This window comes from Hemiscyllium ocellatum, chromosome 29, assembly GCF_020745735.1.
Source record: "Hemiscyllium ocellatum isolate sHemOce1 chromosome 29, sHemOce1.pat.X.cur, whole genome shotgun sequence".
Taxonomy (NCBI): Eukaryota; Metazoa; Chordata; class Chondrichthyes; order Orectolobiformes; family Hemiscylliidae; genus Hemiscyllium; species Hemiscyllium ocellatum.
The window spans coordinates 677,020-700,916 of record NC_083429.1 but is presented as its reverse complement, the minus strand read 5'-3'; the positions used below and the strand labels follow the sequence as shown (position 1 = coordinate 700,916).

The following is a 23,897-nucleotide window of genomic DNA, read 5'->3' as shown; positions in this document are numbered from 1 at the left end:
ACACACACTCTGGGGTTCTCTCTCTCTCTCACGCACACACAATCTGGGGTTCTCTCAATCACACACACACACTCTGGGGTTCACTCTCTCTCACATACACTCTGGGGTTCTCTCTCTCACACACACACACACTCTGGGGCTCTCTCTCTCTCTCACACACACACACTCTGGGGTTCTCTCTCTAACACACACACACTCTGGGGTTCTCTCTCTCTCTCACACACACACTCTGGGGTTCTCTCTCTTACACACACTCTCTGGGGTTCTCACACTCTCTCTCTCACACACACTCTGGGGTTCTCTCTCTAACACACACACACACTCTGGGGTTCTCTCTCACACACACACACTCTGGGGTTCTCTCTCTCTCACACAAACACTCTGGGGCTCTCTCTCTCTCACACACACACACACACAATCTGGGATTCTCTCTCTAACACACACACACACTCTGGGGTTCTCTCTCACACACACACACTCTGGGGTTCTCTCTCTCTCACACAAACACTCTGGGGCTCTCTCTCTCTCACACACACACACACACAATCTGGGATTCTCTCTCTCTCTCACACACACAATCTGGGGTTCTCTCTCTCTCTCACACACACTCTTGGGTTCTCTCTCTAACACACACACACTCTGGGGTTCACTCTCTCTCTCACACTCTGGGGTTCTCTCTCTCTCACACACTCTGGGGTTCTCTCTCTCTCACACACACTCTGGGGTTCTCTCTCTATCTCTCATACTCTGGGGTTCTCTCTCTCTCTCACACACTCTGGCGTTCTCTCTCTCTCACACACTCTGGGGTTCTCTCTCTCGCTCACACTCTGGGGTTCTCTCTCTCTCTCACACTCTGGGGTTCTCTCTCTCTCTCACACTCTGGGGGTTCTCTCTCTCTCACACTCTGGGTTTCTCTCTCACTCACTCTGGGGGTTCTCTCTCTCTCACACACTCTGGGGTTCTCTCTCTCTCTCACACACACTCTCTGGGATTCTCTCTCTCACACACACACACACTCTGGCGTTCTCTCTCTCTCTCACACACACACTCTGGGGTTCTGTCTCTCTCGCACAAACTCTGGCGTTCTCCCTCTCTCTCACACACACATTCTGGGGTTGTCTCTCTCTCACACACACACTCTGGGGTTCTCTCTCTCTCTCACACACACACTCTGGGGTTCTGTCTCTCTCGCACACACACTCTGGGGTTCTCTCTCTCTCACACACACACATTCTGGTGTTCTCTCTTTCTCACACACACTCTGGGGTTCTCTATCTCACACACACACACTCTTGGGTTCTCTCTCTCTCTCTCTCACACACTCTGGTTTCCTCTCTCTCTCTCTCACCCGCACACTCTGGGGTTCTCTCTCTCGCTATCACACACACTCTGGGGTTCTCTCTCTCTCACACACACTCTGGGGTTCTCTCTCTCACACACACACTCTGGGGTTCTCTCTCTCTCACACACACACTCTGGGGTTCACTCTCTCTCACACACACACACAATCTGGTGTTCCCTCTCTCACACACACAATCTGGTGTTCACTCTCTCTCACACACACTCTGGGGTTCTCTCGCACACACACACAATCTGGGTTTCTCTCTCTCTCACACACACACACTCTGGGGTTCTCTCTCTCTCTCTCTCACTCTGGGGTTCTCTCTCTCTCACACACACTCTGGGGTTCTCTCTCTCTCACACACACACTCTGGCGTTCTCTCTCTCTCACACACACACGCTGGGGTTCTCTCTCTATCTCACACTCTGGGGTTCTCTCTCTCTCACACACACTTTGGGGTTCTCTCTCTCTCTCTCACACACACACACACACACAATATGGGGTTCTCTCTCTCTCACACACACACAATCTGGGGTTATCTCTCTCTCACATACACACAATCTTTGGTTCTCTCTCTCACACACACACTCTGGGGGTTCTCTCACTCACACACACACACTCTGGGGTTCTCTCTCTTTCTCACACTCTGGGGTTCTCTCTCCCTCTCACACACACTCTGGGGTTCTCTCTCTCTCACACACACTGGGGTTCTCTCTCTTTCTCACACTCTGGGGTTCTCTGTCTCTCACACACACTCTGGGGTTCTCTGTCTCTCACACACACTCTGGGGTTCTCTCTCTATCTCTCATACTCTGGGGTTCTCTCTCTCTCTCACACACTCTGGCGTTCTCTCTCTCTCTCACACTCTGGGGTTCTCTCTCTCTCTCACACACTCTGGGGTTCTCTCTCTCTCTCACACTCTGGGGTTCTCTCTCTCTCTCACACTCTGGGGTTCTCTCTCTCTCTCACACTCTGGGGGTTCTCTCTCTCTCACACTCTGGGTTTCTCTCTCACTCACTCTGGGGGTTCTCTCTCTCTCACACACACTCTGGGGTTCTCTCTCTCTCACACACACACACTCTGGGATTCTCTCTCTCACACACACACACACTCTGGCGTTCTCTCTCTCTCTCACACACACACTCTGTGGTTCTGTCTCTCTCGCACACACTCTGGCATTCTCCCTCTCTCTCACACACACATTCTGGGGTTGTCTCTCTCTCTCACACACACTCTGGGGTTCTCTCTCTCTCACACACACACACTCTGGGGTTCTGTCTCTCTCGCACACACACTCTGGGGTTCTCTCTCTCTCACACACACACATTCTGGTGTTCTCTCTTTCTCACACACACTCTGGGGTTCTCTCTCTCACACACACACACTCTGGGGTTTTTTCTCTCTCTCTCTCTCACACACTCTGGTTTTCTCTCTCTCTCTGTCTCACGCACACTCTGGGGTTCTCTCTCTCGCTATCACACACACTCTGGGGTTCTCTCTCTCTCTCACACACTCTGGGGTTCTCTCTCTCTCACACACACACACACTCTGGGGTTCTCTCTCTCTCACACACACTCGGGTTCTCTCTCTCTCCATCACACTCTGGGGTTCTCTCTCTCTCACACACACTCTGGGGTTCTCTCTCACACACACACACTCTGGGGTTCTCTCTCTCTCACACACTCTGGGGTTCTCTCTCTCTCACACACACTTTGGGGTTCACTCCCTCTCACACACACACACAATCTGGTGTTCTCACTCTCACACACACAATCTGGTGTTCACTCTCTCTCACACACACTCTGGGGTTCTCTCGCACACACACACACAATCTGGGTTTCTCTCTCTCTCACACACACACTCTGGGGTTCTCTCTCTCTCTCTCTCATTCTGGGGTTCTCTCTCTCTCACACACACACTCTGGCGTTCTCTCTCTCTCACACACACACACGCTGGGGTTCTCTCTCTATCTCACACACACTCTGGGGTTCTCTCTCTCTCACACACTCTGGGTTTCTCTCTCTCTCACACACACTTTGGGGTTCTCTCTCTCTCTCACACACACACACACACAATATGGGTTCTCTCTCTCTCACACACACACACAATCTGGGGTTCTCTCTCTTACACACACTCTCTGGGGTTCTCACACTCTCTCTCACACACACTCTGGGGTTCTCTCTCTAACACACACACACACTCTGGGGTTCTCTCTCACACACACACACTCTGGGGTTCTCTCTCTCTCACACAAACACTCTGGGGCTCTCTCTCTCTCACACACACACACACACAATCTGGGATTCTCTCTCTCTCTCACACACACAATCTGGGGTTCTCTCTCTCTCTCACACACACTCTTGGGTTCTCTCTCTAACACACACACACTCTGGGGTTCACTCTCTCTCTCACACTCTGGGGTTCTCTCTCTTTCTCACACTCTGGGGTTCTCTCTCTCACACACACACTCTGGGGTTCTCTCTCTCTCACACACACTCTGGGGGTCCTCTCTCTCTCACACTCTGGGGTTCTCTCTCTCTCAAACATACTCTGGGGTTTTTTTTCTCTCTCTCTCTCGGACACACTCTGGGGTTTTCTCTCTCTCTCACACACACACACTCTGGGGTTCTCTCTCTCTCACACACACACTCTGGGGTTCTCTCTCTCTCTCACACTCTGGGGTTCTCTCTCTCTCACACACACACACACAATGTGGGGTTCTCTCTCTCACACACACACACAATCTGGGGTTCTCTCTCTCACACACACACTGTTGGGGTTCTCTCACTCACACACACACACTCTGGGGTTCTCTCTCTTTCTCACACTCTGGGGTTCTCTCTCTCACACACACACTCTGGGTGTTCTCTCTCTCACACACACACCCTGGGAGTCCTCTCTCTCACACACTCTCGGGTTCTCTCTCTCTCAAACATACTCTGGGGATCTCTCTCTCTCTCTCTCTCGGTCACACTCTGGATTTTTCTCTCTCTCACACACACACACTCTGGGGTTCTATCTCTCTCACATACTCTGGGGTTCTCTCACTCTCACACACTCTGGGGTTCTCTCTCTCTTTCTCTCACACACTCTGGAGTTCTCTCACTCTCTCAGACGCTCTGGGGTTCTCTCTCTCACACACTCTGGGGTTCTCTCTCTCTCTCACACTCTGGGGTTCTCTCTCTCTCACACACTCTGGGGTTCTCTCTCTCAAACTCTGGGGTTCTCTCTCTCTCACACACACTCTGGGGTTGTCTCTCTCTCTCACACTCTGGGGTTCTCTCTCTCTCACACACACACTCTAGGGTTCTCTCACTCTCTCACACGCTCTGGGGTTCTCTCTCTCTCTCACACTCTGGCGTTCTCTCTCTCTCACACTCGCTGGGGTTCTCTCTCTCTCTCTCAATCTGGGGTTCTCTCTCTCTCTCACACACTCTGGGGTTCTCTCTTTCTCACACACACTCTGTGGTTCCCTCTTTCTCACACACACTCTGGGGTTCTCTCTCTCACACACACACTCTGGGTTTCTCTCTCTCTCTCACACTCTGGGGTTCTCTCTCTCTCTCACACTCTGGGGTTCTCTCTCTCTCACACACACTCTGGGGTTTTCTCTCTCACACACACTCTGGGGTTCTCTCTCTCACACACACTCAGGGGTTCTCTCTCACACACACACTCAGGGGTTCTCTCTCTCTGTGGCACTCGGGGTTCTCTCTCTCTCACACAAACGCACTCTGTCGTTCTCTCTCTCTCACACACACTCTGGGGTTCTCTCTCTCTCTCACACACTCTGGGGTTCTCTCTCTCACACACTCTGGGGTTCTCTCTCTCTCTCACACACACTCTGGGGTTGTATCTCTCTCTCACACACTCTGGGGTTCTATCTCGCTCTCTCACACTCTGGGGTTCGCTCTCTCTCTCATACACTCTGGGGTTCTCTCTCTCTCACACACACACGCTCTGGAGTTCTCTCTATCTCACACACACACACTGGGGTTCTCTCTCTCACACACACACTGGGGTTTTCTCTCTCTCTCACACACACACACACTGGGGCTCTCTCTCTCTCACACACACACACACACTGGGGTTCTCTCTCTCTCACACACACTGTGGGGTTTTCTCTTTCTCTCACAGACACACTCTCTGGGTTTCTATGTCTCTCTCACACTCTCTGTGATTGTCTCTCTCTCACACACACACTCTGGGGTTCTCTCTCTCTCACACACTCTGGGGTTCACTCTCTCTCACACTCTGGGGTTCTCTCTCTCTCACACACACACTCTGGGGCTCTCTCTCTCACACACACACACTCTGGGGTTCTCTCTCTCACACACACACTCTGGGGTTTTCTCTTGCTCTCCCACATACACACTCTGGGGTTCACTCTCTCTCACACACTCTGGGGTTCTCTCTCTCTCACACACACACACTCTGGGGTTCTATCTCTCTCTCACACACTCTGGGGTTCTCTCTGTCTCACACACACTCTGGGGTTCTCTCTCTCTCTCACACTCTGGGGTTCTCTCACTCTCTCACACGCTCTGGGGTTCTCTCTCTCTCTCACACTCTGGGGTTCTCTCTCTCTCACACACTCTGGGGTTCTCTCTCTCACACACACTCTGGGGTTCTCTCTCTCTCTCACACTCTGGGGTTCTCTCTCTCTCAAACACACTCTGGGGTTCTCTCCCTCACACACACACTCTGGGGTTCTCTCTCTCTCACACACACTCTGGGGTTCTCTCTGTCTCACACACACTCTGGGGTTCTCTCTCTTTCATAAACACACTCTGGGGTTCTCTCTCTTTCACACACACTATTTGGTTCTCTCTCTCTCAAACACACTCTGGGGTTCTCTCTCTCACACACACACTCTGGGGTTCTCTCTCTCACACACACACTCTGGGATTCTCTCTCTCTCACACACACTCTGGGGTTCTCTCTCCCTCCCACACTCTGGGGTTCTCTCTCTCTCACACACACTCTGGGGTTCTCTCTCCCTCCCACACTCTGGGGTTCTCTCTCTCTCTCACACTCTGGGGTTGTCTCTCTCTCTCACACACTCTGGGGTTCTCTCTCGCTCTCTCACACTCTGGGGTTCGCTCTCTCTCTCATACACTCTGGGGTTCTCTCTCTCTCTCACACACACACTCTGGGGTTCTCTCTCTCACACACACACACACACTCTGGGTTTCTCTCTCTCACACACACACACACTCTGGGGTTCTCTCTATCTCACACACACACTCTGGGGTTCTCTCTCTCTCTCACACACTGTGGGGTTTTCTCTCTCTCTCGCACACACACACACTGGGGCTCTCTCTCTCTCACACACACACTCTGGGGTTCTCTCTCTCACACACACACTGTGGGGTTTTCTCTTTCTCTCACAGACACACACTCTGGGTTTCTATCTCTCTATCACACACTCTGTGATTCTCTCTCTCTCACACACACTCTGGGGTTCTCTCTCTCACACACACACTCTGGGGCTCTCTCTCTCACACACACACTCTGGGGCTCTCTCTCTCTCTCACACTCTGGGATTCTCTCTCACATTCAGGGACACTCTGGGATTCTCTCACACTCTGGGACACTCTCTCACACACTCTGGGACTCTCTGTGGTTCTCTCACACACTCTCTCTCTCTCATACTCTGGGACAGTCGGGGATTCTCTCTCACAATCTGGGACGCTCTGATTAAGTACACACACTGGGACTCTCTCCCACACACTCTGGGTACACACTTTGGGATTCTCTCTCACACTCTGGGACATTCTGGGATTCTCACAAACACACCCTACGATTCTTTCACACACTCTGTGACACTTTAATTCACGTACACACTCTGGGGCTCTCTCCTTCACACTCTGGGATTCCCACGCACACTCTGCGACACTGGGACTCTCTCGCACACACTCTGGGATTTTCAAATTCACTCTGGGACACACTGGGATTTTCTCTCACACTCTGGGATTCCCTTACATACTCTGGTACACTGGGACCCTCTCCCACACACTCTGGGTGCACACTCTGGGCTTCTCTCACACATTCTGGAATTCCCTCATACACACAGGGACACTGGGACCCTCTCCCACACACATTGGGATTCCCACACACACACTCTGGGTACACAGTCAGCTGACACCTCTGGGATTCTCTCACACACTCAGCACACACAGGCACACTCTCGCACATTCTGTGATACACTCTTACACTTGGAGATTCCCTTACACACCATGGGACTCTTGGACTCTCTCAGACACTCTGGGATTCTCTCACACAATCTGGAACTATGGGACCCTCTCCCACACACTCCGGGTACACACTCTGGAACACTCTGGAATTATCTCGCACACTCTGAGATTCCGTTACACACTCTGGGACTCTCTTACTCAATCTGGGACACTGGGACCCTGTCCCACACACTCTGGGAACTCTCTCACACACTCTCGCACATTCCGAGATTCTCTCACACATCTGGGACCCTCTGCGATTCTCTCACACTCTTGGACAATTTGGGATTCTCTCACACACTCTGGAACACTCTGGGATTCCATTACACACTCTTGAACACTGATTCTCTCACACACTCCTGGACACTCTGGGATTCTTTCACACGCCCTGGGACTCTCTAGGATTCCCATACACTCTCTGCGGCACTCTGGCACATTCTGTGATTCTCTCTTACACTCGGGGATTCCCTTACACACCATGGGACCCTGGGACTCTCCCACTCAATCTGGGAATCTCTCCCACTCACTGTGGGATTCCGTTACACACTCTGGGACATTGTGATTCTCTCTCACACTCTCGGATTCACTCTCACATTCTGGGATTCCGTTCCACTGTCTGGAACACTGATTCTCTCAAACACTCTAGGAATTCTCGCACACGGTTTGATTCCCTTACACACTCTGGGAAACAATGGGATTCTCTCACACACTGGGACACTCTGGGATTCACTCTCACACTCTGGGATTCACTCGCATACACTCTGGGACACTCTGGGATTCCGTTACAGTCTCTGGGACACTGATTCTCATAACGCACTCTGGGATACTTTGGGATTCTCTCACACACTCTGGGATTCTCTCACACTCTCTGTGACACTCTCATACTCTCTGGGATTCTCTCACATTCTCTCTCACACTCTGGGATTCTCACACACACTCTGATTCCCTGACAAACTCTGGGAATCAATGGGTTTCTCTCACACACTGGGACACTCTGGGAATCTCTCACACACTCTAGGATTCCCTTACACACTCAGGGACACTGAGATCCTCTCTCTCACTCTAGGACACTCTCACACACTCTGGGTCACTGTGATTCTCTCTCACACACTGGGATTCCGTTACACACTCTGGAAAACTGTGATTCTCTCATACACTCTGGGATACTCTCTCACATTCTGGGTTCTCTCACACACTCCAGGACACGCTGGGATTCTCACACACACCCAGGATTCTCTCACACACCCCGGGACTCTCCGGGATTCCCTTACACACCATGGGACCCTGTGATTTTCTCATACACACCACTGGATTCTCTTACACACACACATGCGCACCACGGGATTCTCTCACACACTCACGCACCACGGGATTCTCTCGAACACACGCACGCACCACGGGATTCTCTCACACACTCACACGCACCACGGGATTCTCTCTCACACACTCACACACCACGGGATTCTCTCACACACACACACACGCATCACGGGATTCTCTCTCACACACACACCCCACGGGATTCTCTCTCACACACACATCCCACGGGATTTTCTCTCGAACACACATACCACGGGATTCTCTCACACATACACGCACCACGGGATTCTCTCTCACACTCACGCACCACGGGATTCTCTCTCACACACACGCACCACGGGATTCTCTCACACACACATGCGCACCACGGGATTCTCTCACACACTCACGCACCACGGGATTCTCTCTCACACACACGCACCACGGGATTCTCTCACACGCACACGCACCACGGGATTCTCTCACACACACACGCACCACGGGATTCTCTCACACATACACACCCCACGGGCTTCTCTCTCACTCACACACCCCACGGGATTCACACACACACACACACACCACGGGACATTCCCTTCCACACTCTGGGACATTCTGTGATTCTCTCTTTTACTCGGGGATTCCCTTACACACCATGGGACTCGGGGATTCTCTCACACACAGCCTGGGACACTCACACACACACCCTGGGACACTATGGGACTCATACACACTCTGGGATTCCGTTACACACTCTGGCATTCACTCACACACTCTGGGACTCTCTGGGATTCTCTCACACACCTGGGAATCCCTTAAAAACTCTGGGACACTCTGGGATTCCCTCTCTCACACACTGGGATTCCCTCTCACACACTCTGGGATACTCTGGGACACTCTGGAATTCTTTCACATACTCTGGGCGGCACGGTGGCACAGTGGTTAGCACTGCTGCCTCACAGTGCCTGAGACCCGGGTTCAATTCCCGACTCAGGCGACTGACTGTGTGGAGTTTGCACGTTCTCCCCGTGTCAGCGTGGGTTTCCTCCGGGTGCTCCGGTTTCCTCCCACAGTCCAAAGATGTGCGGGTCAGGTGAATTGGCCATACGAAATTGCCCATAGTGTTAGGTAAGGGGTAAATGTAGGGGTATGGGTGGGTTTCGCTTCGGCGGGTCGGTGTGGACTTGTTGGGCCGAAGGGCCTGTTTCCACACTGTAAATCTAATCTAATCTAATCGAGGAATCCCTAATACACTCTGAGAAATTATGGGAATCCCTTACACAATCGGGGACTCTGGAAAGCTCTCGCCCACACAGAAAGCTCTCTGGGATTCCCTCCTGCAATCAGGGACTCCCTCCCGCAATCAGGAACTCGGGGACTCCCTCCCGCAATCCGGGGGCTCAGGGACTCCCTCTTGCACACACTCGGAGTCCATCTCACAATCTGACACTCTGGGACTCTAGCTCGCATACACTGGCACCCTCTGGGATTCTCTCACACACTCCAGGACTCTCTCACAAGCTCTGGGACACTGATTCCCTTACACACTCTGGGACTCGCACACACTCTTTGGGATTCCCTGACACTCCCTGGGACACTGGGACCCTCTCCCCCACACTCTGCGATTCTCACACACTCTGGGATTCCCTGTCGTGTACACACTCTGGGCTCTGCTCTCGCACATACACCCTGGGATCCGCTCTGGGATTGTCTCTCAAACTCTGGGATTCTATTAAAAACGTTGGGACACTCCCCCACACACTCTGGGATCATCTCCCATGCAGTCTGGGACACTCTGGGATTCCCTGTCGGGCACACAATTCGGGATCCTGTCACGCACAAACTCTGCGGTTCCCTCTCGCACGCACACCCTGGGATTCTCTCATACTCACTCCCGGGACGCTCTGACACACTCTGACATATTCTGTGATTCTGTCTTGCACATCGTGGGATTCTCTCACACACCCTGGGAAATTCTGGGACCCTCCCTCACACATTCTGCGGATTGGTGGCAAAGGTGTCCGGGCAACGGGTTTGGGGGGAAATGGTGTTGCACGGGTTTGGAGGGGATGGCATTCCACGGGGTTGGGGACGGGATTGAGGGCAATAGTGTTGCGGGGGGGGGAGAAATGGTGTTGGATGGGTTGGAGGGGACAGTGTTGGGGGATGAACGGTGTTGCACTGGGTTGGGGGAACGGTGTTGCACGGGGTTCGGGGGGACGGTGTTGCACGGGGTTCGGGGGGACGGTGTTACACGGGGTGAAGGGGGAACGGTGTTACACGGGGTTCGGGGGGAACGGTGTTACACGGGGTTCGGGGGGACGGTGTTACACGGGGACGGTGTTACACGGGGTTCAGGGGGACGGTGTTGCACGGGGTTCGGGGGGACGGTGTTACACGGGGTTCAGGGGAACGGTGTTGCACGGGGTTCGGGGGGACGGTGTTGCACGGGTTCGGGGGGACGGTGTCACACGGGGTTCGGGGGACGGTGTTACACGGGGTTCGGGGGACGGTGTTACACGGGTTTCGGGGGAGACGGTGTTACACAGGGTTCGGGGGACGGTGTTGCACGGGGTTCAGGGGGACGGTGTTGCACGGGGTTCAGGGGGACGGTGTTGCACGGGGTTCGGGGGGACGGTGTTGCACCGGGTTCGGGGGGACGGTGTTACACGGGGTTCGGGGGACGGTGTTACACGGGGTTCGGGGGGACGGTGTTACACAGGTTTCGGGGGAGACGGTGGTACACAGGGTTCGGGGGGACGGTGTTACACGGGTTTCGGGGGAACGGTGTTACACGGGGTTCGGGGGACGGTGTTGCACGGGGTTCGGGGGAACGGTGTTGCACGGGGTTCAGGGGGACGGTGTTGCACGGGGTTCGGGGGGACGGTGTTGCACTGGGTTCGGGGGGACGGTGTTACACGGGGTTCGGGGGAACGGTGTTGCACGGGGTTCGGGGGGACGGTGTTGCACGGGTTCGGGGGGACGGTGTTGCACGGGGTTGGGGGGGACGGTGTTACACGGGGACCGTGTTACACGGGGTTCAGGGGGACGGTGTTACACGGGGTTCAGGGGGACGGTGTTGCACGGGGTTCGGGGGGACGGTGTTACACGGGTTTCGGGGGGGACGGTGTTACACAGGGTTCGGGGGGACGGTGTTGCACGGGGTTCGGGGGGATGGTGTTGCACGGGGTTCGGGGGAACGGTGTTGCACCGGGTTCGGGGGGACGGTGTAGCACGGGGTTCGGGGGGACGGTGTTGCACCGGGTTCGGGGGGACGGTGTTACACGGGGTTCGGGGGGACGGTGTTGCACGGGGTTCGGGGGGACGGTGTTGCACGGGTTCGGGGGGACGGTGTTGCACGGGGTTGGGGGGACGGTGTTACACGGGGTTGGGGGAACGGTGTTGCACGGGGTTCGGGGGGACGGTGTTGCACGGGGTTCGGGGGGACGGTGTTACACGGGGTTGGGGGTGAAATGGTGTTGCATGGGATTGGGAGGACAGGGTTGGGGTCAATGGTGGTGCGTGGGGAAACGGCGTTTCGCGGGGTCGGAGGGGGTAAATGGCGTTGGAGGGGGGTGAGGGGACAGGAGCCCCCTGTAAACAGAGGTACATCCCCCCGCCTCCCCTCGAAGCCCCCTGTAAACACTGACACATTTCCCCCACCCCACCCACCTCAGAGCCCTATGTCAACACTGACACATTCCTCTGATATAAATCCGTTCCTGAAAGTTTGTGTAAACATCCCCACAACCATGATAAACCAGCTTCTCTCAAGCTCCCCCTCACAATGACAGCTATAGCCCCCTCTTCAATTGGGTGAAAAGAACAATCCAAATGATACCCTTCCATTTCCTACATAAAAGCAGTGACTACTCTTCAAGCTGACAATCTGGATCTCTGATCAATCTCTCTATTCTAGGAATTCACTGAGTAAATATTAAAGAAGTATCCACTATGATCCTGACAGACCAATTTTCAGGGATTCTCCCAAGGGAAAATATGAGTATCTCCTGAATTGTCCCATCCACTGGAAGTGTTTCTCCATCGAGATCCTCTGATTCAAAGTCCAGAAGCCGGGATGTGTGGAAGGACAGGACTGTGGGAGCTACTGTATACCACATCTGACCGTGTCAGTCACAAAAATAAATCTCTCGGTTCGAGTCCTGTCATGGTCAGTGAGGATCAGTAATGGACGTCCGATTCCCTGTCTGGGAGAAAACCTTGTTATTTCGCAAGATCCACATTTTAAATTGAATATTCCCATGTATCAGAACTGCCTTCAGAGTCAGCGATGAATAACGGACCCTAATTTACACTCAGACATCAATGAGACACAGAAAGTGTCCTTGCTGTTTCAATAGCACAGTCAAGCAAATGAGGGGATTGTTTTTCCCCAAAAAAATGTTAGCAACACAGACAGAACGATACCATTTAGCACCAGGAGCCTGACTGCAGCTTAATAACATTCTTTGGTTAGCACTGCTGCCTCACAGCACCAGAGACCCGGGTTCATTTCCCGCCTCAGGCGACTGTCTGTGTGGAGTTTGCACATTCTCCCCGTGTCTGCGTGGGTTTCCTCCGGGTGCTCGGGTTTCCTCCCACAGTCCAAAGATGTGGGGGTCAGGTGAGTTGGCTATGCTGAATTGGCCGTAGTGTTAGATGTAGGAGAATGGGTCTGGGTGGGTTGCGCTTTGACGAGTCGGTGTGGACTTGTTGGGCCGAAGGGCCTGTTTCCACACTGTAAGTAATCTAATCTAATCTAATGCAAAACATGAACTCTGCTTCTCTCTCTCTCTACATTAGCTGCCAGTCTGTTTCAAATTTCCAGCAGCCCCCAGCATTCTAGTAACATCATCGTTAACTTTTCAGAACTCACCCAGTTCCTGCAACATCTTTTGATCCATTTAGTATCACAAACATTGCAAACTATTCTCTGGAATGGAGTCAGTGAGTCCGTCCTTGAGGTGGAAATGATCACAGATTCCCAGGTGTTTGAGTGAAGTCATTTCTCCTTATCTCAGTCACTCAGGCTGCTCTCCAGTCCTGAGACTGGGACCCATTGTTGGAGATTCCTATCAGCAGAGACAGCTGTCAACATCAATCCTGCCAATCTCTTTGATAATAATATCCAGTTCAATAAAAACACCTCTTATCACATGCAGTACTCACCCACTTAGTCCCACTTTGTAACCAACCTCCAGGCCCAGGAATGAGTCAGTGCCCTTCTGTTACAAACACTCTGATGGCAGCGTGTGCTTCCTTCAGTGAGGAAAACAAAGTTGCCCCCATCTGTGTCCATCTGTCTGCCTGAGGTTCCAATAAGTGCATTGATGGAAACCACATTGGAAAACCAAATCCCTTTCCAGGTGTTTAAATCACTTCATGCAGAATGTACAGACAAAGGAAATCTGCGTTATCGGGAGCATAATCTGATTAGTGACAGTCTGTTGCGCACAGCAACATGATCCTCTCTCAAACACAAGCCATTGTTTTATGTTGAAATTGAAATATGAAGCCAAAAAGGTCATGTAAACAATCTGCCACTTGTCACTTTAATAGATGAACTTGCTGATAAGGTAATGCTCAAAGTGTTATAAAGATGAAGGTGTGTGCTAAATCTTTAAGAGGGAGAGAACACTCTTCTGCACTGAGAGCTTACAAGCACCAGTGTACTGTCTATGACTGGCCAGCAATCCCAGAGTGTACTGGGAAAACAAACAAATGTAACATTTGGTTGTGTAATATAGACCTGAGTTAGTTGCTGTTTCAAATTTAACCTATCAGTTTAAATTATATCCCAAGATTCCAAAGCCCAATTGAGTTTGAATTTATTGTTTTGCCACCATCAAGCCAATGAGATGATCTGATGGGGGCGTATAAAATGTGGACATTTTAAAAACTGGTCAGAGAGTAACTGCTGTCTGGGAGAGTTAACATCTTGCTCGCCAAGAAATTAGGAAAGTCTCTCAATCAAAGAGTACCTTTTCATATAAAACATATTCAGAGCAAAAGAAGACAATGACCCAGGGAGATCCTCAGCCAGAAGCAGAAAGACACAAAAGACACGAGTCATGTGTGGGTTTGAAATTAAGTTGATGTAATTTTAACAAGTGTCTTATTGAAATAACGTATAGTTATAGAGCTGGAGGCAGATAATAAGCAGTGAAGAGAAAGGGGGAGCTTAGATTTATGATTAGTTGTTTAATATTCACTTTTCGAGTTAAAAATAAATAGATGCTATTTTCTTTAAATAGTGGAATTTGTGAGTTTTCTGTCACTCAGACTTTAACAGATTACGTGGTGAGGTGAACGTTTCTGGGTGTTTAGTTTAATTAACAGAGGGGTTCACCATCATGTTGTAACAAAAGAAACACAATAAAGAACAGTACAGCACAGGAACGGGCCCTTCAGCCCATAATGTTGTGAGGAATGTGACACCAAATTAAACTCATCCTTTCTGCTTATCTTTGTTCCATGTCCTTGCATATTCACATGCTTACCCAAAAACCCCTGAAACACCCCTCTCATATCTGCCTCCTCCACCATCCCTGGCAGCATGTTCCAGATTCCTACCACACTGTGTGGAAAACATATTCGCCCTCACATCTCCTTTGAGCTCTCCCCCTCTCACCTTAAATGCACATTCTCTAGTAAAGATATTGCAGCTCTGGGTAAAACATTTTGACCGTCAACCCTGTGCATCTCATGGCGCTGCGCTGACTGTCCCTAATTAGGTCATGCTTTACCAAAGGCGCATCAATCCTATCCGTAAGAATTCTGTCCAAAGCTTCCCAACTACTGAGGTGAGACTCACCGGGGTATAATTTCTTGGATTGTCCCTATTTCCCTTCTTGAAGATAGGAACACCATAAGCTACTCACCAGTCCTCTACGACCTTTCCAGTGGCTAGGGAGGATTCAAAAATCTTGGCCAGGGCCCCAAAAATCTCCTGCCTTGCCTTTCTCAATAATCTGGGGTAGATACCATCGGGCCCTCAGGATTAATCCACTTTAATGCTCTTCACTAAATCCAACGCTTTTGTCCCAACCTCAAAAATGCCCGAGCACATTAGCATGCTCCACACAAATCTCAGTATCCTCTATATCCTTTTCCTGGGTGAATGCCGATGCAAAGTAATTATTTAGGATCTCGCCCACTTCCACTGATTTCAAGCACAAGTTCCTTCCTTTAGTCTTGACTGGCCCGACATTCTTCCTAGTTATGTGCAAGCTGTGGAAAGGGTTCAGAAGAGATTTACTGGGATATTGCCTGGTATGAAAGGAAGGTCTGACAAGGAAAGGCTGAGGGAATGGAGGCTGTTTTAGTTGGAGAGAAGAAGGTCGAGAGGTGACTTAATTGAGATGTATAAGATAATCAGAGGGTTAGATACGGTGGACAGGGAGAGTTATTTTTTCTGCGAATGGTGAAGGCTAACATGAAAGGACATAGCTTTAAATTGAGGGGGATAGATTTAGGACAGATATTAGGGTACTTTCTTCACTCAGAGAGCAGTAGGCGTGTGGAACGCCTGCCTGCAACAATAGTAGAATTGCTGACGCAAAGGGCATTTAAATGGGCATTGGACATGCATATGGGTAATATTGGAAGGGTATAGGTTAGATAGGCATCAGATTATTTTCACAGGTCGGTGCAACATTGAGGGCCAAAAGGCCTGTACTGCACTGTAACGATCCATGTTCATATCCTCTTGTGGGTAATTATCTCCAGAACGATTTGGGATTCACTTTAACCCTACTTGTGAAGGGCATGGCCCCTCCTTGCTCTGCTCATTCCCTGTTTGGGTTCCTTTGAGCTTTTGTTTTTTACATTCCTCACATGCTATGTCCAATTCTAGCTTCCCAAAATTTGCATAGGCTTGTTTTTTTTTCCCTTTTGACTAAATTTCCGGCCTCCCTCGTTATCCAAGGGGCCCTTACATTACCAGCCTTGTTCCTCCTCCCTCCTGGAACATGCTGGTCGTGAACTCCGATCAGCTGGCCTTTAATCAGACGTGTCCAATGTGGCATTGTCTGATGATAGCGTCTCCCAATTAACACTCCCTAGCTCCTGCCTAATACTGACATCATTTGCAATCCCATAATTTAGAAACATCCCTCATGATCCTGTCCGTATCCTTATTCAGAGATACCTTAAAAAAAACTTAAGTTGTGATCACTGTTTCCAAAATGGTCTCCCACTGAAAGGTCAGTCACCTGGTCAGGCTCATTCAGCAATATAAGGTCCACTATGGCCCCTTCCCCTCCTTTCCATTACTATTTCAAGAAACCCTCTTGGATGCACTTAACAAACTCTGCATCATCTAAGCCTCTTGCTCTGAAAAAGTGCCAGCAAATGTTGGGGAAGTTAAAGTCACTTTGAGAACTCTGTTGTTATTGCCTCTTTCCATAATCTGCCGAGATATTTATACCTCGAGGTATCGTTGGCAGATTGAGGGCCCTATTGTATAATCCCATCAACTGCATCCTTCTTATCCACGTTGCCTCAGTGGGCGAGCCCCTCCAGTATATCCTGAGTGCAGACGTAACATTCCCCCGATTGGTAATGCAACTCCTCCACCTCTTTTACTTCCTCTCCATCTCGTCTGAAACAATGAAATCCTGGAATACTGAGCAGCCAGTCCTGTCCTTCTCTGAACCAAATCTCTGGAATCGCCACACTATCGGATCTGAGCTTAACTACCTTAGCTATGTTGCGCCTGGTATTGAAATTAACACAGTGAGCCCATTCGTACTATGGTGTTCATTTCTCCATATTCCCTTTCTGATTGACCCGTTTACATCTTCCGACCTTCCTTCCCACCCCCACCCCCCCATGTGCTGCCCTGCTGCTGTGGTTCCCACGACCTTGCCATTCTAGGTTAAACCCTTCCCTTGTAGCAGGAGCAAGCCTCCCTGTGAGGATATTGGTTCCCCTGTGGTTCAGGTCACCCCTGCTCCAGAAGAGGTCCCAATGATCCAAGATCCTGTAACCTTGTCCCTGTACCAGCTCTGCAGCCATGCATTCATCTCTGCTATCTTTCAATTCCTTGTCTCACAAGCACATGGGACTGGTGGTAATGCAGCGATTAGTCCCCTCAAGGTCCTACTTTTCAGTCATTTCCTACTTCCTGTGCTTACTCCTCAGGAACTCATCCCTCTTTCTACCCGTGTCGTGGGTAGCAATGTGCACCATGACCTCTGGCCTCCCATTCTCCCAATTCAGAATTTCATGCAAATGCTCAGAGATGTCCTTGACCCAGGTGTCAGGGAGACAACACCCCATCCTGGAGTCTTGAACGCAGCCACAGTAACACCTGTCTATGTCCCCAACTAGTGGCTCTCCTCCCATTTTTGCTCCCTTGGAGTTTGCCCGATCTTGTTCTACAGCAGAGTCAGTTATAGAGACATAGAGTCTTCCAGCACAGAGACAGGCCCTAGGGGATGACTGATCCCTGGCAACCATAATGTCCATCCATGGCAACCCCATTTCCCCCCCCCCCATGCCCCATATCCTTCTAATCCTTTCCTATCCATGTATTTGTCCAAATGCCTTTTAAATGTTGTTAATATACCTGCCTCAGCCACTTCCATTGACAGCTCATTCCATATGTGCATCAGCATCTGTGTAAAACAGTTGCTGCTAACGTTCCCTTTTATTCTTTCCCCTCTAACCTTAAACTGATGCCCTCTAGTCCTCAATTCTTCAAGCCTGGGAAAAAGACTGAATACATCCACCCTATCCATGCCTCTCATGATCATATACATTTCTATAAGATCTCCCATATGTCTCCTGTGTTCTGAAGAAAAATGTCCCAGCTTGTCTAAACTCTCCCGATAACTCAGGCCATTGAGTTGTGGTGCTATAGACCTGGCTACCGCTGTGCTACTCCTGAGAAGCTATTCCCAACAATACACCAGCTCTCTCTCCTTAAACATCCCGTATCCAACCCCATCTTTGTCCCCTGTATGCTCCTCAGTGGGTCCTGCCGTTGCTCCAACCCAACCACGTGGACACCCACCTACCTGATGGAACCTGGATGTTTGGACAGGACAAGATCATGGGTGTATTTAATCGCAATGAATGGAAATCTGAAATTGCATTTGGACTGAATGTAATGTAGAGCAGTGTGAAATGGAGGTGGATAACCTACGTGACTTGCTGTAAGGATACTGACAGTAGAATCTGAGGTGATCATGAGTATATGGAGGTAGACTGTGGGAGACAAGCTGGGACTGTATTGGCGTAGTCATGGTGAGAGGGAACAAATGCTGGATGCAAGGTTTCAGCAGCTGACGGCCTGACACTGAGGTGAGCCATCGGAAACTGAGCAAGTGGCCACCATCTAATAGGACAGAGAAACTGATCCATCAGCCTGAAACTGACTGACCTCGTGGCTGTCAGTGACTCCAACACAAGTGAATGGAAACATTGCTCAGAGCCTGTTTCTGTAACGTTCAACACAACCAGGAAATGGAAAGTGAATAATTAACTGAAAACAAGGCCACTGCTCTGTTAGAGTCAAAATCAATCAATGTTCAGTCACTGAATATTCTAATCTGCAGAAAGGAATCTCCCAGAATCATAGCAGAAGGGGAAAACAAGCTTGGCAGAGACCGAATGAAGCCACCGCCTGCATCAAAACAGCTCAGAACAAAGAGGCTGAATTCGCAACCAACTGAAAAGCCATCCAGATATTTTCAGAGTTACAGATCAAGTTCAGAATTATTCAGGAAACAGACTTACCAGATACACTGGTCGGTGGTGTGTGCCAGAAATCCATGACATAGCTTTGTGATGTGCCGTTTTTTCGTTGAGAAATGATTCTTTATTTTCGCCAAGAAGAGCGGATGTGTAGTTCCCTGATCACTAAATTTACAAAGGAAACCTGATCAAGCACTCCCAGGTCAATTACACTATTAGTGACAGTCCATCGCACACACAAACAACAGCCTGTTACACAGAGAACAGAACAGATTCTAGTTTAACAGAGACACTCTCACAATGAACATCTGCTGCTTTAATAAAAATGTTACCTGTTTGAAGAAAAGGAATACATCACCAATACAACGAGACTTTTAAACTGCCCAATGTAACTGCGGAGTTTTTAACCAATTCAGTGATCACTGTTTCTATGTATTTTGAAGCTATTTTGAGCAGGGTATATATCGTGGGTCGGTGTGGACTTGCTGGACCAAGGGTCTGTTTCCACACTGGAGGGATTCTCTTCAAAACAATTGTCAACCTGTCCCACAGCAGGATGGGTAAGGCCCGAGGGGAGTCTGCACCGGGGGAGGGGGTTGTGTCCCACAGCAGGATGGGGAAGACCCTAGGGGAGTCTGTACCGGGAAATAGTCGTGCCCCACAGCAGGATGGGCAAGGCCTTGGACAAGTCTGGACTCGGGATGGGTAATGTCTGAGGGAAATCCGTACGGGGAGGCAATGTGTCCCACGTTAGGGTGGGTGAGGCCGTATGTGAATCTGTACAGGGGAGAATGTGTCCCACAGCAGGATGGAGAAGGCCCAAGGGAAGTCTGTACTGGGGACAGGTTGTGTCCCACAGCAGGATAGGTAAGGCCCCAGGGGAGACTGCACCAGGGAGGGGTTGTGTCCCACAACAGAATGGGTAAGACCTGAGGGGAGTCCAACCCATAGAGGGGTTGTGTCCCATAGCAGGATGGATAAGGCCCGAGGGGAGTCTGTACTGGGGAGTGGCTGTGTCCCACAGCAGGATGGGGAAGACCCAAGCGGAGACTTTACCGGGGAGGGGTTGTGTCCCACGGCAGGATGGGTAAAGCCCGAAGGTATTCTGTACCGGAGAGGGGTTGTGTCCCTCAGAAGATGAGTAAGACTCGAGGGGACTCTGTACCCATGTGGTTGTGTCCTTCAGCAGGATGGGTAAGGCCCGAAGGTCTTCTGTACCATGGAGGGTATGCGTCCCACAGCAGGATTGGTAAGGCCTGAGGTGAGTTGTACCATAGAGGGGCTGTGTACCAAGCAGGATGGGTAAGGCCCGAGGGCAGATTGCACCAGGGAGGGGTTGTGCCCCACAGCAGGATGATTAAGGCCAGTTGAGACTCTGTACCGGGGAGGGATTGTGCCTCACAGCAGGAAGGGCAAGGCCCGAGTGTACTCTGTACCGGGGAGGGTATGCAACCCAAAGCAGGACAGGTAAAGCTCAAAGGTAGACTGTACCGGGAAGGGTTGTGTCCCACAGCCAGACGGTTAAGGCCCAAGGGGAGTCTGTTCCTGGGAGGGGTTGTGTCCCACAGCAGGATGGTTAAGTTTAAGGCCAGAGGGTAATCTGTACCAGGGAGGGTATGCATCCCAAAGTAGGATGGGTAAAGCTCAAGGGTAGACTGTACAGGGGAGGAGTTCAGTCCCACAGCAAGATGGGTAAGGCCCGAGGACAGTCTGTACTGGGGATGGAATGTGTCCCACAGCAGGATGGGTAAGGTCAGAGGGAAAACTGTACCCAAGATGGGGTTGTGTCCAACAGCAGGGTGGGTAAGGCTCAAGATTAGACTTTACCGGGGATGAGTTCAGTCCCACAGCAGGATGGGTAAGGCCTCAGGGGAGTCTGTATCAGGGAGGGGTTGTGTCCCACAGCAGAATGGGTAAGGCCTGAAGGGAGTCTGTACCAGGGAGGAGTTCAGTCCCACAGCAGAATGGGTAAGGCCCGAGGGCCATCTGTACCGATGAGGGATTGTGTCCCACTTCAGGATGGTTAAGGTCTAAAGGGCAGTCTGCACCGGGGAGGGGTTGTGTCCCACAGCAAGATGGGTATGTCCCAAGGGGAGTCTGTACCAGGGAGGTGTTGTGTCCCACTTCAGGATGGGTAAGGCCCGAAAGATTCTGTACTGGAGTGGTATTGTGTCCCACAGCAGGATGGGTAATGTCCGAGGGAGTCTATGTTAAGGAGGAGTTGTGTCCAACAGCAGGATTGGTAATGTCCGAGAGGAGTCTATGTCTGGGAGGGGTTGTATCAAACAGCAAACTGGGTAAGGCCTGAGAAGTGACCGATAGCAAAGATTTACTTAGGGAGCTGAGCGGCAACATTTTCCACAGAGGACGGTTCATACACTGAACAGACTACCAGTGGCACATGGGAGAAACAAGAACAATTACAACATGGAAAAGACATTTGGGCAGGAACTTGGAAGGGAGAAGGTTTGAAGGGCCATGGGCCAAATGCAGGGACATGCAGCTCATTCAGTTCAGGAAATCTGGTCAGCATTGATGACTTCGGCGGGAGAGTCATGCAGCACAGAAACAGACCCTAAGTCTTGGGTTATTGGGGGAGTGGTCTATCGAGACAAGGCATGTTCTCGAGACTGAAGTAAGTTAGAGAGATATGGATGGTCATCTGGACTGGAGCAGGTTTCAAATGTATGAAGTGATTGGTGAGAGGGGAGGAAAGTACAAGATAGGAACTGTTTTTGGCATTAGAATGATTGAAGACACTGGTCCACAAGACATGCCATAGATACAGTGTGGGAGAGGGAACACAGAATGGAACATTTCCAGACAGCATTCTCACCCTCTCGTGGAAGGCCTGCTTTCCCCTCTTTTGTACTGATGCTCACTAAGACAGCACAGGCTTGGACTGATAACTGTGACACTCCCAATGTTGTCGTGGTAGAACAAAACTTGCAGTAAGGGCGGTGACTGAACCTGGGGTATGTCTGAACTGTGCTCCCCCTCCAGCACTATAGCTATGTCATGTCCTGTTAGCTGATGTTTGGAGCCCTCTCATTGCTCTCTGATCTGTGCACTGTGAGTGATCTTACCTCACTGCAGGATTTATTGAAGGCTCTGATCTCCCTGCCCTGTGTCTCTCTGGCTGACAAACCATTTTCAATGAGGGATGGATGAGACACCCAGCAGCTAGGAACTCTATTAGGTCAGGACCTTCCTGAGTACCTAAAGACAGATAGACAGAATGGGAAATTAGACTGATGCAGTGAGGGCTGCACATGTCAAAGGCACTGAGTCCCACAAAAATCTGGAACATCCCAGTCTCCATCGTCTCTCTGGAGTGGAGAATTCTGTTTGCTCAGGATCTGGAGTAGCTGCAAGAGCGAGGAACACTGACAGAGGCAACAATTAGACCCACACACTGAGAGATACCACATGGAGAGTTACTAAGTAATATCACCAGAGTGCAAGATCGAACAATTGTGCAGGAAGAAAGAGTTTTGATTCATGTTGCACTGGGATGCGCAAACTGTGAGCAGGTGAAGTGATGGCCTAGTGGCATTATGTGAGACAATTTATCCAGAAACTCAGCAAATGTTCTCTGGACGCAGGTTCAAATTCCCCCATTGCAAATGATTGAATGTGAATTAAATGCTTCAAAAATATGTAATTAAAAACCTGTAAGTGAGTATTAAACAATTGCTGATGTTAAGAAAAATCCATCGTGTGCATTCATGCCTTTAATGAAGTAATCTAAGGTGGGTCTTTCCTCCGATTGTATAGACCCCGATAGCCCCGCCCTCCTGCACATTGACCTTCCCTCAAACAAATGGCGGCCGTGTCCCTGGGCCACTTTCCCGACAGAGACCACCATCTCCTTATCCGGGCCTGGAGGATCTTGTTCGGGTTTTGTCACCTGTCCGCGTCTTGTGAATTCACTATGCTCCTTTCTCCCATACGCCGCTCGCTGAAGCCGAACGTAGCCGCACCCGGAGAAAGCTGCTCCATGTCTCGCCGTGTCCTGGTTAATGTGACACTGCGCATGCCCTTCATAGAAACCAAACCGCGCGTGCGTCGGAGGTTATCAGTGAAGTTATAGAGAATATTCATAACTGCACAGAATCAAGGGAGACATTTTAGACATTGACAAATGCTCTGTCGACTTACAGTCATTGAGATGGTTCATATACAAGTAGATTTTTTGGTCCAACTTAACCATACCGGCCAGGTATGTAAATTAGCAATCGTTCTGGAAGTTTGAAAATAAGTTTGTTACTCGAATTCTGTTAATCGATTGGAAATATGTACATTGTCAGATTTACATT

General features: G+C 50.5%; 1 long non-coding RNA gene across 2 annotated transcripts in view; it reads right to left on the bottom strand.

Moving 5' to 3' along the window:
* The window catches only part of LOC132829698 (uncharacterized), a 51,600-nt gene extending 28,018 nt beyond the window's left edge, over positions 1-23,582 (bottom strand). Inside the window, exons 1-4 of one of the 2 annotated variants that reach the window (XR_009646259.1) lie at positions 23,489-23,582; positions 22,665-22,797; positions 19,621-19,743; positions 13,933-13,949 (exon numbers count right to left, since the gene is read on the bottom strand). This is a non-coding gene — a long non-coding RNA (uncharacterized LOC132829698). Of the gene's footprint in view, positions 1-13,932; positions 13,950-19,620; positions 19,744-22,664; positions 22,798-23,488 lie in introns of those variants that run through there. The other variant, XR_009646258.1, reaches the window with a different exon arrangement.
* Between the last annotated feature and the right edge of the window lie 315 nt (positions 23,583-23,897).